This window comes from Rhododendron vialii, chromosome 5a, assembly GCF_030253575.1.
Source record: "Rhododendron vialii isolate Sample 1 chromosome 5a, ASM3025357v1".
Taxonomy (NCBI): domain Eukaryota; kingdom Viridiplantae; phylum Streptophyta; class Magnoliopsida; order Ericales; family Ericaceae; genus Rhododendron; species Rhododendron vialii.
In genome coordinates, this window is record NC_080561.1 from 10,945,647 (window position 1) to 10,958,136 (window position 12,490).

The 12,490-nt window shown below is 47.7% G+C and overlaps 1 protein-coding gene across 1 annotated transcript in view; it reads left to right on the forward strand.

The window, feature by feature from the left end:
• Positions 1–317: 317 nt before the first annotated feature.
• Positions 318–12,490, forward strand: part of LOC131327127 (reticulon-like protein B11) — a 104,290-nt gene continuing 92,117 nt past the window's right edge. The window contains exon 1 of the mRNA XM_058360138.1: positions 318–336. The gene's annotated coding sequence lies outside the window, so the exon portion shown is untranslated. The remainder of the gene's footprint in view (positions 337–12,490) is intronic.

Here is a 12,490-nt window from a genome sequence, read left to right on the forward strand (position 1 = left end):
CAACTCTATACCTAGATGAGCATGTATATAATCTGAAGAGAGTTGGTGTAACGATCTGAATTTCAGGTCGTTTTTTTTTTAAAATAAAAATATAGACTTTCGTACCAAATTTTATTAATTTTTTTATCGGCGTTTAATACGTCGTAACGAGAATAAAATTTTGATAATTTTGAAACGTTTAAAATATTAATAAATAAAATTATTATTTGAAGATATTATATATATATACACACCTCTCACTCTCACACCCATCCCCATCACCAATCCCACCACCTCATCTCTCTCTCTCTCTCTCTCTCTCTCTCTCTCTCTCTCTCTCTCTCTCTCTCTCTCCCGATTCTCTCTCTTTCCCCCATCCTTGGCCACCAAGCAACCACCACCACCTCACACCACTTGTCCCCTACCTCCTGCCACCCACTGCAACCACCACCACCTCACACCACTTGTCCCCCTCCAATATCACACCACTTCACCACCACCTCTGGGATTCAAAAAAGAAGGAAGAAGGAGAGAGAAAGCTTGGTTTTCGGCCATGGAGGTCTAGAGAGAGAAAGGAAGTGGGTTTCGATCATAACGACGTGCTACGGCTCAGTTCGACGTTCCAAAGTTAAATACCATCCTCAAGGGTCCTAAACCCAGCAACAAGTCATAAGGAGGCAGCCCCAACGGTCCCCGTTCCAGTCGTCTTCTCCAAAGTTTCGAAAACGCTCAGTTTGCATTTCGAGCTCGTACAACCAAAACTAAGGCAGTAAAACCCTTAAACTACGTTGTCCTATGTATATTTAAGTGTTTTGGACCTTACCCATGGTCCCTAGAAGGCCCCATGCATCAACTCGAAGACGCGAAAAATTCTGCAGAAAAATCGAACGCAGGTTGCGGCCGGACCCCTAACATTGCGGCCGCTAACTATGACCCAGTTGACCTTGCGGCTGGACCAGTCAAACATTGCGGCCACAAACTTTAACCTTGCGTCCAGAACTCAACCTTGCGGCCAGATCAGTACACTTGGTATTTTCTGTTTTCGAACCTCTGAACGGGTTTCGGAGGGCCCTGGGCATAGTTTTATGAACCGTTTTGACCCCCGAACATTAATTTATTGATATTTAACTAGTGACCATGCAACCCTATCATAGTACGAATGATTTAATTGCATGAACATGTATTATTCACACGGTACGTGTTACTTTAAATGTCAGAATAGGCTTTCCTACTACGTTATTAATTGAATTGATGCATGAACACCATTGTATGATTGAGTTACTGTTTTTACATGCATTGTACCAACTTTGAAATGTTAGAATATGATTTATGTTCATGTTTTTCCTACCGTGTATTAACTTTAAAGTTTCGACCATGCTATATATGTTTGATTGATTGGACTTAAGAGCACTAGGTTGGTGAACGTTAGTATTCATTTAGCTGATGTTAGATAATGGATGAATTGAAAAGTTATAGTCTTGTAGTAAGATGGGTGCAAACAGAGGCCCAGTCTTGTTGGAGGATGGGTGCGAACAGGGGCCCAGTCTTGTAGGAGGATGGATGCGAACAGGGGTCCAATCCTGTGTTAAATAATGGTTACAGGGACCAAATTATTTCAATAATTTCGGCAATCTTAACTGATGGTATGCCATGGGCAGTTCCAAAAGAGGGTATCGTGCCCTTGTTATGGCTATAAATGAAATATATCCTTTTAGAGCCCTGCATGCAGGGCAGGCAAGGGGGGATTGGCTCATGACACGGTCATAGTTAGTGATTGGAGAGGATCGATCTTGAGGAGAAGATCGTAGAGTTCACATAAGGTAATGGATATTAAGAAAAAGGATTATGTGGTATATTCTTCGATTCTTGTATTGCAACTATTGAATTATCTGCTAGCTGTAAAGTAAGGGATTAGTAGGTAAGGGTTTTATCTTCTGAGTTTCGACTCACGGCGTTTATAAACACTAGGTTCCAAGAAGGAGCAGTGCAACCAATTGGAGGAGCCGTACGTCACCGAAGACCTCCCGGACCAGGAAGGGGAGTTTGTCAAACCATGGAGAAACCATTAGAAGTCATTCTAATCTACTTTTAATACCGTACTTTCAATTCCAAGAGATGTAATCATTAACTCCATACCTTTGTAAAACTCATATTATGTTATCCTTATAATTCAAATCTTTAGACTTCCGCTGCTAAACTCTATTTTCGAGATTTAAGATCTTCAAAATATTTTTGGAAATATTAAATCAAGTGAAAATGATTTAATTAACGTGTCCGAAAATCGGGACGTTACAGTTGGGGAGGGGGACTATGCCAAAATTGCCCTTCCACATCTAATAAGATTTTCAGGAATTGGAACTTCATCTATTGGAGATATGCTTATTTTGGCCGACACCCTTAACTCTAATGTAGAGCTCTTGTCCAAGATATTTACTCTCTGTATTCTGTGATCTCTAATTCCACATTCCTTTATTGTCCAACTTTATTAGTAACGCGGTCCATGACAATGGATATACCTGATCAATGAACCACAACCCAAATATGTGAATATTAGTCTATCATTTGTTATGCAACAGCTTTTTCTATTGAAACTTGAGAAAGTCTAAAAGTTATGCAAAAATGAATGCATAATAAAGTGACAATGATATTTTTAAACGTGGTGTTACCATAAATATGGCTTGTAACAGGTATGTGGTGATCAAAGTTCGAACCGATAACAACATTCACAATCTAAACCTAAAATCTAAGTGTAACTCTAATCTAAATCTAATTTAGATGGATGTTCGATCCTTTCACCTTTCTATTTCTCAAGAATGCGCCACTGGCATATGAGAGGTAACAATACGAAGAAGTGGGCCGGGTGTATGTATGGAGTGCATCGGACACATCCAAAACCGACTCTTCAATAACCAGACCATATATGTTTGGATTTTTTCAATCAGACTTATGTAAGCAAAGTAGGATTCACCTAATGGGATTAGATTAAATCAATTTATGACGGGCCTACGCACAAGTCATCACATCATTCTGTACAAAAACGTGCAATAACATTTGATTTGCATAAAATAATCGTGCTCACCTGGACCGTGGAGCGAGAAATGGCATCGACCATGTTATACGTTATCGTCTTGCTCTTATCCGACATCCCAAGTCCCATTCTGAAATTTGGATTGAGCCATTTTCCATTAGAAGTCGTAATCAAAAAAAGTGGGGGTCAAAATACACTCAAGAGCGAAATACAAAGAACAGAAAACTTACCCACAACAAAGAAATTGTACCCATCAGCATGCCATGTTTGGATAAACCGCATATTGTTCTGAAAAATCACTTGAACATACTCACTGTATATCGCATCAATTACCGAAATGTCCCGTTCAAGGCAGCAATAATACGGTGTGCTTGGAAAGAATTTGTAGAAGGCCGAACATAAGAGTTCGCTATAGAACGAGCCAAATAAAATCTGTGGCAAGCCCGGTCTTTGAGCTCGGCTGCCGTCCCTGCTGTTAATCGCCGTTCCACACCGGACCAGGCTCGGCGAAAGACTGATCCGTGTTCGGCCACAGCTGTCGTCGGATCCTTGTGCAACAATTATTCTCCTGACGGTTGTAAGTCAGGATCGGCAAGAATCGTGTTCGGCCACCTTCCACGACGGGTCACTTGTGACTGTCCTCCCCTGTCAATCATGTGCCCGATCGGCAAAGGCGTGTTCGGCCACCCGCAGAGCAAGGCCACTGCCGACCACGGCTAGCCGTTGATGTGCATGTCTTTCCACGTGTAAAAGCGGTTATAACAGAAGATGATTATGAGCGCACATGGGTGTGCCAGCTCAGCCCTAAAAACGGTTACAGATCTATTTGGTGACGTCATGATGACACTGCCTAACCCGCGCAAGGCACGTGCTGGTGCTTGGAGAGCAAGTGAAGGAGCTCTATAAATACCTAGCAGTGGAAACCCTAGAGAGGTACACACGCTACTACATACTCATTCTAGTAATCTTTGGCCTACTCTCTTTGCACTTTACTCATCCTCACGCCGGAGGGCCTTGCCGGGACAACCCCTGGCCTGGTCTTTAGTCGTGCGCTCACTGTGCAGGCTAGAAGAAGACTCAATCACCAAGCCACCAGCGGAGGAAGAGATCGAGGATCACGGGCCACACAATTGGTGAACCCGACGTGAAACCTTCTCAGCCTCTGATCCAAACGGCTCAAACTCTTTTCCAAACCACCTTCCTCTTAAAAAGACGATCAAAAACTCAAACAGCGATGGGCGGAGATCCACAAACGTTTCCGTTTCAGGGGCCAAAGACACCAGTGGAAATGCAATCCTCCCACTGTTTTCAGAAAGGCACATGTCCATCTCACTCCCCCCAGATTTTGGGCTTTCTCCGGCCGCAGACGACATAACAACGGCCTACATCCACCTTCTGCAACGACGAGACGACGAAAGGGACAACGAACCTGCAGCGCTAAGAGCAGAAGTGGCCCAGATGAAGCAACATATGCAGGACGCAACCCCAGCCGCCTCCAGATCTACCGGAGGCGGACGACGGAAGCAAAGAAATTCTCCTCCTCCTCCTCCTCCTCCGCCGCCCCGAGACCACCCCAACGAGGCGGGCCACCGCGTCTCCGTCAAAGACCGCCTTGGGTTTACGCCAAAAAAAGGGGACGCCAGAGAAATCATCCTCTACAAACGACCTACAACATCTGGTACACACCACTCGAGATCCCACCACGAGCGAACCCGCACAAGGGACACCGAATCATTCACGAGCACGTACTCGACTGGTCGCGCGGAGTTCTCTCGCACAATGGCCTCACGCCGAAGCCGAGACTCCGTCGAAACCAGGCGCCACGTCTCTGAACGCCTCGGGGGGATACCACCAGAAAACTTGGATAATGAGAACGATGTTCGGCGGAATGGCAAAGGCTTACGGATCGAAGGGGCGGAGAATGGGAACAGAACCTATTGCAACAAAGAGAAGTCCGTCGACCACCCCCGTAGGGAAACAACGGACCTGCGGGACAAGCTTCGCAGCCGAGTACGCGAGAAAACATCAGAAAGAGAGAAGCACCCAAAGAGGCCACGCACGGACGAGCTAGGCAAACCACCACGTCCTGGATTTGAACGGCAACTAAAGGACCTTGGTATCTCACCCTTCACCTCCCACATCATCCACACCATCGCCGAACCAAATTTCCACCTACCAAAATTCACAAAGTTTGACCCAAGCAGCTGCGAAGCTTACACTCACCTCATTCACTTTCGCCAAACCATCGAGCTGTGCACTACGAAGGATGAAATCAAATGCAAAGCATTCCCATCCAGCCTTGGCTCTCTTGGACTCCAGTGGTTCAACAAATTGCCAGCTGGATCCATACGGAACCTGGCTGACCTCGAACGCGCCTTCAACACCCGCTTTATCACAAGTAACAGAACAGCGAAGGAGCCTGAGTCCTTGACCCAGATGAGGAAGCTCCCAAATGAAACGCTCAGGCACTACGCAGAGCGTTACTGGCAACTTTTCAATGAAATTCCCGGAATCGATGAGTACTGGGCCGCCCGTACCTTCAAAAATGGGTTGGAATCTGGGAGTAAAATACTCGACGAACTAGCTATTCGACCTCCGCACGACATGGGAGAATTGATGCGTGTCGTAGAACGATTTTGTGCCCTTGAAGAGTTCTACGCAGACCGAGCCGCTCAAGGGATCCCCAATTCAACAGCCTGCCAACCGACGACAGCCCCTCAGCTGCAGACACCAATCGCAACTCAACAATCCCAGCCAAAGAAACACGTCAACAACATCAAGGAAGTGAAAAAGCGCCAGCCAAAGGAGCACGACTACGTGGCCGAAACCACCCACTTCAAGGAACCAATTTGGTCTTTTCTGAAAGAGATAATGAGGCAACCATGGTTCGAGTGGCCGACAGGCAAGCTCGGCACAGACAACGGCCAAGCTGATCAGAATTCGAGGAAGAAGTGCTCGTATCACAATGAGCTTAGCCACTACACAACGGCATGTGCTCCGTACAAGACGCTGTTGGAACGTTTGGTAGCCCAAGGTCATCTTGATCAATACATTGACCGATCAAAAACTCCCGACCGGCAGACAAATCCCAACCCCAATGAACAGCGCCCACTGATACACGTTATCCACGGCCCAGTATCAAAGGAATTCGAATCAACTCTTCAGGCCGACCTCAGTCGCGCATCAACTTCCAGGCAGGTACTCGCAGTAGGACCTGGATCCAAACGTCCACGAACAGAAGAGTTGCCCAAATGGACGATTACTTTTACCGAGCGCGATCTTGAACTTGTGCAAACACCACACTCCGACGCTCTCGTCGTAACTGTCCAAATTGGAGTACATGACGTCAAACGCATTCTCGTCGATCAAGGAAGTTTAGCAGAGGTCATGTATTACGACCTTTTCAAAAAATTGGATCTACCTGAGTTAGCCCTACAAACCTACCGACGTACCCCTCATCGGCTTCAACGGTGCACCCGTCTGGCCGCTTGGCCGAATCTTCCTCCCAGTCGTCGTTGGCTCAAAAACTCTGACCGTCGAATTCATCGTCGTCAACGCACCAAGCCCATACAACGCCATCCTTGGCCGAACCTGGCTCCATGGAATGCAAGCCATTGCTTCTACCTACCACCAGGTCGTCCGCTTCATCGGCTCCACAGGAAGACAGGAAGATTTGCGGGGCGACCAAGTGGCCTCCAAAAAGTGCTATGTCTCTGCCGTCCACAACTCTGCCAAAGCAAAACAAGTACAATGGGTTGAAGTCCCCGACATGGCAGTGACCGACGACGTCGGCCAAAAAGCAGAAGACAAAGTAGAGGAAGACCTCGTCCAGATGCCGATCAACGAGGATGGCTCCCGATTCTTCCTCATCAGCTCTTCCATCAGCGAGGCTGACCGCGAAGAAATGTTTCAATACCTTAAGAAAAATATCGAAGTCTTTGCTTGGACTCCCAACGAAATGCCGGGGGTCGACCCGAAATTCATCAGTCACTCCCTCAACATCAAAAGGGACGCTAAACCTGTCATCCAGAAGGCACGGCGATCTGCAGCCGAACACGCCGACGCCGTCGTTGAAGAAGTCAAGCGTCTACTGGAGGCCAACGCCATCCAAGAAGTACAATACCCAACATGGCTGTCCAACACTGTGGTCGTTAAAAAGAAAAACGGCAAATGGCGAGTTTGCGTGGATTATACCAATCTCAATGACGCTTGTCCAAAGGATTGGTTCCCACTGCCGAAGATCGATCAACTTGTGGACGCAATGGCAGGCCATGCTCGGCTCAGCTTTCTGGACGCCTACCGTGGCTACCACCAAATTGCCATGGACCCTGACGACATGGAGAAAACTGCTTTCATCACGCCATATGGAATCTTTTGCTACCGCGTCATGCCCTTTGGACTCAAGAATTCCGGGGCAACATTCAACAGAGCAATATTCAAGATGTTGGAAGAACAAATCGGCCACACTATGGAGGCTTACATTGACGACCTAGTCATCAAAAGCAAGAAGGAATCCAACCACCTGCGAGACTTGGCCGAAGTTTTTGACATCCTCAAGCTACACAAGCTACTGCTAAATCCTGAGAAGTGTGCGTTCGGGGTAAGCGCTGGGAAATTTCTCGGACACCTGGTCACTCGAAGAGGTATCGAGGCCGATCCCAACCAAATCAAAGCTGTTCAAAATTTGTGCCCACCCAGAACGATCAAGGAAGTTCAAAGGCTCACTGGGATGGCAGCGGCTCTCAACCGATTCATCAGCAAATCCTCAGACAAATGCCACGCATTCTTCCACGCCCTAAAGGGCAAAAGCCGACGCAGCTTTGAATGGACCCCGGACTGTGACTCAGCCTTTGCCGAACTAAAAGACTACTTGAAATCGGCCCCGCTGTTGGTAAAACCTAAAGAGTTCGAAACTCTTTATCTCTATCTCGCCGTGTCCGCCCACGCAACCAGTTCTGCACTTGTACGGCGGGAAGGCGCCGATGACAAACCCATCTATTTCACAAGCAAGACACTTCTTCCAGCTCAAACTCGTTACCTACCGCTTGAAAAGTTAGCCCTTGCTCTCGTCTCAGCGGCGAGGAAGCTCCTGCCCTACTTCCAATCACACTCAATCGTCGTCCTAACAGAACACCCCCTCAAAGCTCTCTTTCGAAAGGCGGATCTGTCTAACAGGGTTTCCAAGTGGGCAGTTGAGCTAGCAAACTTTGATATCCGTTTCGAACCACGAACGGCAATCAAAGGACAGGTTCTTGCAGATTTCATTGCTGAGCTTACACCAGCAGACACTGAACTCCTCAACACACCCATACCAACACAAACCGTCGCCGAGCATCAATTATCACCAGCACCTTGGCACCTTTTCCAAGGCGACATTTGGCGTCTGCATGTCGACGGAGCAGTAAACAGCAACGGAGCAGGGGCTGGGGTCGTCCTAGTCTCCCCCTGTGGCACAATAAACGAAAGTGCTATCAGCATCGACTTCCCCGCCACAAACAACGAAGCTGAATATGAAGCCCTCCTTGCCGGCATACGCTCAGCCATCGCAATGGAAGTCACCAACCTTGTTGTCTACTGCGACTCCCAACTCATCGTCAATCAAGTACTCGGTGACTATGAAGCTCGGGACCCTCGAATGTCGAAATACCAAGCCACGACAACTGAGCTCATCTCTAAGTTTCACAATTTCAGCATCGAACAGATCAACCGAGAGCACAACGCACACGCGGATGCACTTGCTGGCCTCGCATCGGCATCCACAGCCTCAGAATTCAGAACCATCAACTTCGGCAGCATTGGCCGTCCGTCCTTTGAACCCACTCCAGAGGTACTCAACATTGAACTCGGTCCAAGCTGGATGGATGAAATCGTTGCGTTTCTAAAGCACGACACCCTGCCCACAGACAAGAAGGAGGCTTACCGTGTGAGGAACAAGGCCGCTTACTACTGGCTTTCTGAAAGCGGCCACTTATACAGGAAATCCATCTCCGGACCGTATCTCTTCGTTGTCCACCCCACCCAAGTGCCCGAAATCCTGACAGAACTTCATTCAGGCAGCTGCGGCTGCCATTCTGGCGGCCGCTCCCTTTGTCAATGTGCCATGAGCCAAGGCTACTTTTGGAAGAACATGAAGAAAGACTGCGAAGAAGTTGTCCGCAAATGCCGACCGTGCCAGCTTTTTTCCCCCATACCAAAGCAACCCGCCCAGAATCTCTCTCCTATTACCAGCCCTTGGCCCTTTGCACAATGGGGGCTCGACATTGTTGGAAAACTACCAACAGCTCTAGGAGGATTAAAGTTCTTGATCATAGCAACAGACTACTTCTCCAAATGGGTAGAGGCCGAACCCTTTGTGACAATCACAGAAGCTGACGTTCGCAGATTTGTCTAGCGAAACATTGTTACAAGATTCGGAGTTCCATACGCCATCGTATCAGACAATGGAAGCCAATTTGTTGGTAAAGACTTGACCAGCCTCTGTGAAGAATTTGGGCTACGCTTTTTCAACTCCACACCAGCATACCCCCAAGGGAACGGACAAGCCGAGGCTACAAACAAGACCGTCTGCGCTGGGATCAAGCGACGACTGAACTCCAAGAGAGGAAAATGGGCTGAAGAATTACCACGTGTCCTCTGGGCTTACCGTTCTACACCCCGGTGCTCAACCGGCCAAACCCCCTTTTCAATGGCATTCGGCATGGAGGCAGTAATCCCACTGGAGTCCAAGTTCCCCACTCTGAGGACTGAGAATTTTGATCCAAAGACTAATGAAGAGGCAGTGGAACAAGAATTGATTTTGGCAGAAGAAAAACGCGACGACGCTCAGCTAAAGCTCGCCAAATACCAACAAGAAGTTGCAAGAGGCTACAACAGAAGTGTTCGAACCAAGACCTTCAAGCCAGACGACTTGGTTTGGCGAAAGGTGGTGCAAGCTAGCAAGAAGCAGAAGTTCAAACCCAACTGGGAGGGTCCCTTTCGCATTGTCAAGATCGCTAGTGAAGGTGCCTATGTACTGGAGGACATGAATGGGAAAGTTCTCAGTAACCCATGGAATGCACAGAACCTCAAGAAGGCATACATGTAGCCAGAATTCCAACAGTGTGCCTCATGTTCGGCCACTGTTTATCCATTTATTCTTTGTTGGCTTCGGCCCATGTTTTACATTTTCTCCTGTACTTCAAAATTTGAGGAATCAAAAGAAATTTTATCTGGCAGTCATTTACAGTTCAAAATAATTTACATTGAATTTATATTCTACCTCGGCTACTTGGCCAAACACAAACGATGACCTCGGTCACACCCACAAACGGCTCTAATGCCTCCGCTTCGGCCACTATTGCTGCCCAAAAGAAGCAAAAACGGACATCAGGTCCACCGAGCCCAGAAACACACAATATGGCTGGAATTTGGGCTCGGGTTTGGCTTAGCAAGACGCTATGGTTGGCTACAGCCCGGTTACACTCACGTTTTCGTGAGCAAACCACCCACAAACATTAAATACTTTACTTACAGACTAAGACCAGACAAATTTACCGAGCAAGCCTCAAACTACGGTTTTGTGCCCTCCACAACTTTGGCGAACAATCTCAGTATCAACTATACTAGCAAACTAGCCGAAACCAACACACGCTCGGCAAGTTCTCTTTATTCTATTTTATCCTATTTTTCTCAACTTTGGTTCAAGCTCGGCAATACCTACAGCTATCAACTTCAACAATTGGACAAACGTTCTTACCACTAGGCCGAACCCAAACCAAAGTGGGGCCTACAGGACAATTACTACTACATTAAACAAGGCTCAGCAAAATTTCACATCAACACATCTAATACTGACCAGGCTCGGCTCTGTTGTCAATGCATCGTTCAAAGCTCGGCAAACACCAAAATGATGCAGTCTCTACTTAGCTACATGTCAACTTAACTCAGCCGACCCAAAACCATAGAAGGAGCTACGAATAACCATGATCTCAAACAAATCTCAAAAACAAGCAAGTATGACAAATTCAAGGAGGCATTGCAAAAAGACATCACATTCAAGCTCGGCGAAACGTTCAAAGACAATATTCATTACATCTGGAACGGCAAAATCCAAACTAGGATCCGTCCAGTCCAAAAGTTTTGAAAGATAAAAACGAAAAGTCAAGCTTGAGAAACGTCCTCAGTCATTGCAGCATCAGCCTCGGCAGTAGTCTCTGCAGCCTTTTCCATTTCCTTAGGCCGCTCCTGGGTGTCCTCAGCCACCTTCTCCCCACCAGAGCCATCTAGACCTTCAGCATTGGCCTTTGTAAAGTCTTCAACTTCGTCGTCACTATCTGGGAACTCCTCAGGAGAAAGAGGCTCACACTCCTCGGCAGTATAAGGAAGTTCGAGCTTGGGAACCACTGCCGCTGGAATAATGGACAAATCAGGCTCGATCTTCATTGCTTCGCCGACAGCCTTCACACCAGCCTTATACCCCGCTCGATACGCGATCGGGACTCTCGCCTTGACTTCGTCATTTACCATCGACCTAGCCTCCCTCACGTACTCGAGACCAGCCCGGTCATACCCAGCTTGATACGCCTTCTCATCGACCTCCTTCATCTTTCTCTTTTCCCGCCTAGAGACTTGACCAAGCTCACGCTCGGCCTTCTTAAGTTTGTCAGCCATCTCCTCCTTCTCCTTCTCCAGCTCGGCAATTTGAGCCTTCGTCATTTTTAGGCTCCCTTTATAACTTCGGGACTTCTCACGCTCGACCTTCAGATCGTCATAAAAACGACCCCGCTCAGCCGTCAAGAGCTCGGCTTTCTGAGAAGCACGAAGAATAGCTTGACCGGCCTGCATAACACCAGGAACACAAAACTCACAAAATATCCTCAAAAATGGGAGAAACAAGGAAAGAAGATGGGCTCGGTTATTTACCTGAACAACATAGGCACTGGCATGGACCAGACTCGGCAAGAGCTCATCTGGAACCTTTGCCATATCGCTCGGCAAAGCAAGACCTTGGAGCATGGTAGGGGCTAAACCGGGCTCCAGCTTAACACTATCATTCACAGAAATAACCCGCCCCTTGGACGTAGCATACGAGGGCGCGAACTCCTGCACTATTGCTCGGCCACCCGAGCCCCCAGATCTGTCGTCTGCCTTCGACCCTCCTGCGGTAGAAGACTCAGTCTGATCCTTCTCTCTTAGAGTCGGCATCGGCGGCCTATTCGAGACTGTTTGAACAGTTTTTTGCTTCTTTGAAGCGGGCTCGGCAGCAGCAGCATCCTTTTGCCGAGCCAAGACCCCGTCTCTCAGGTTCATTCGTATGACGTTTCTCTTGCCCATATCTTCGGCGAATGCAGGAATAAGAGTTTGCAGGGGAGGAATATTCAGACCTGGAAGATAAGACGGTTGGCTTTCCTGAAACCAGAACTCCGCCAACTTCTTCAAAGTTGGAAATTTAACCCTTGGAGCTTTGGCCTTCGCGCTCGGTTTATCAAACTTCTTCTTTCCTCC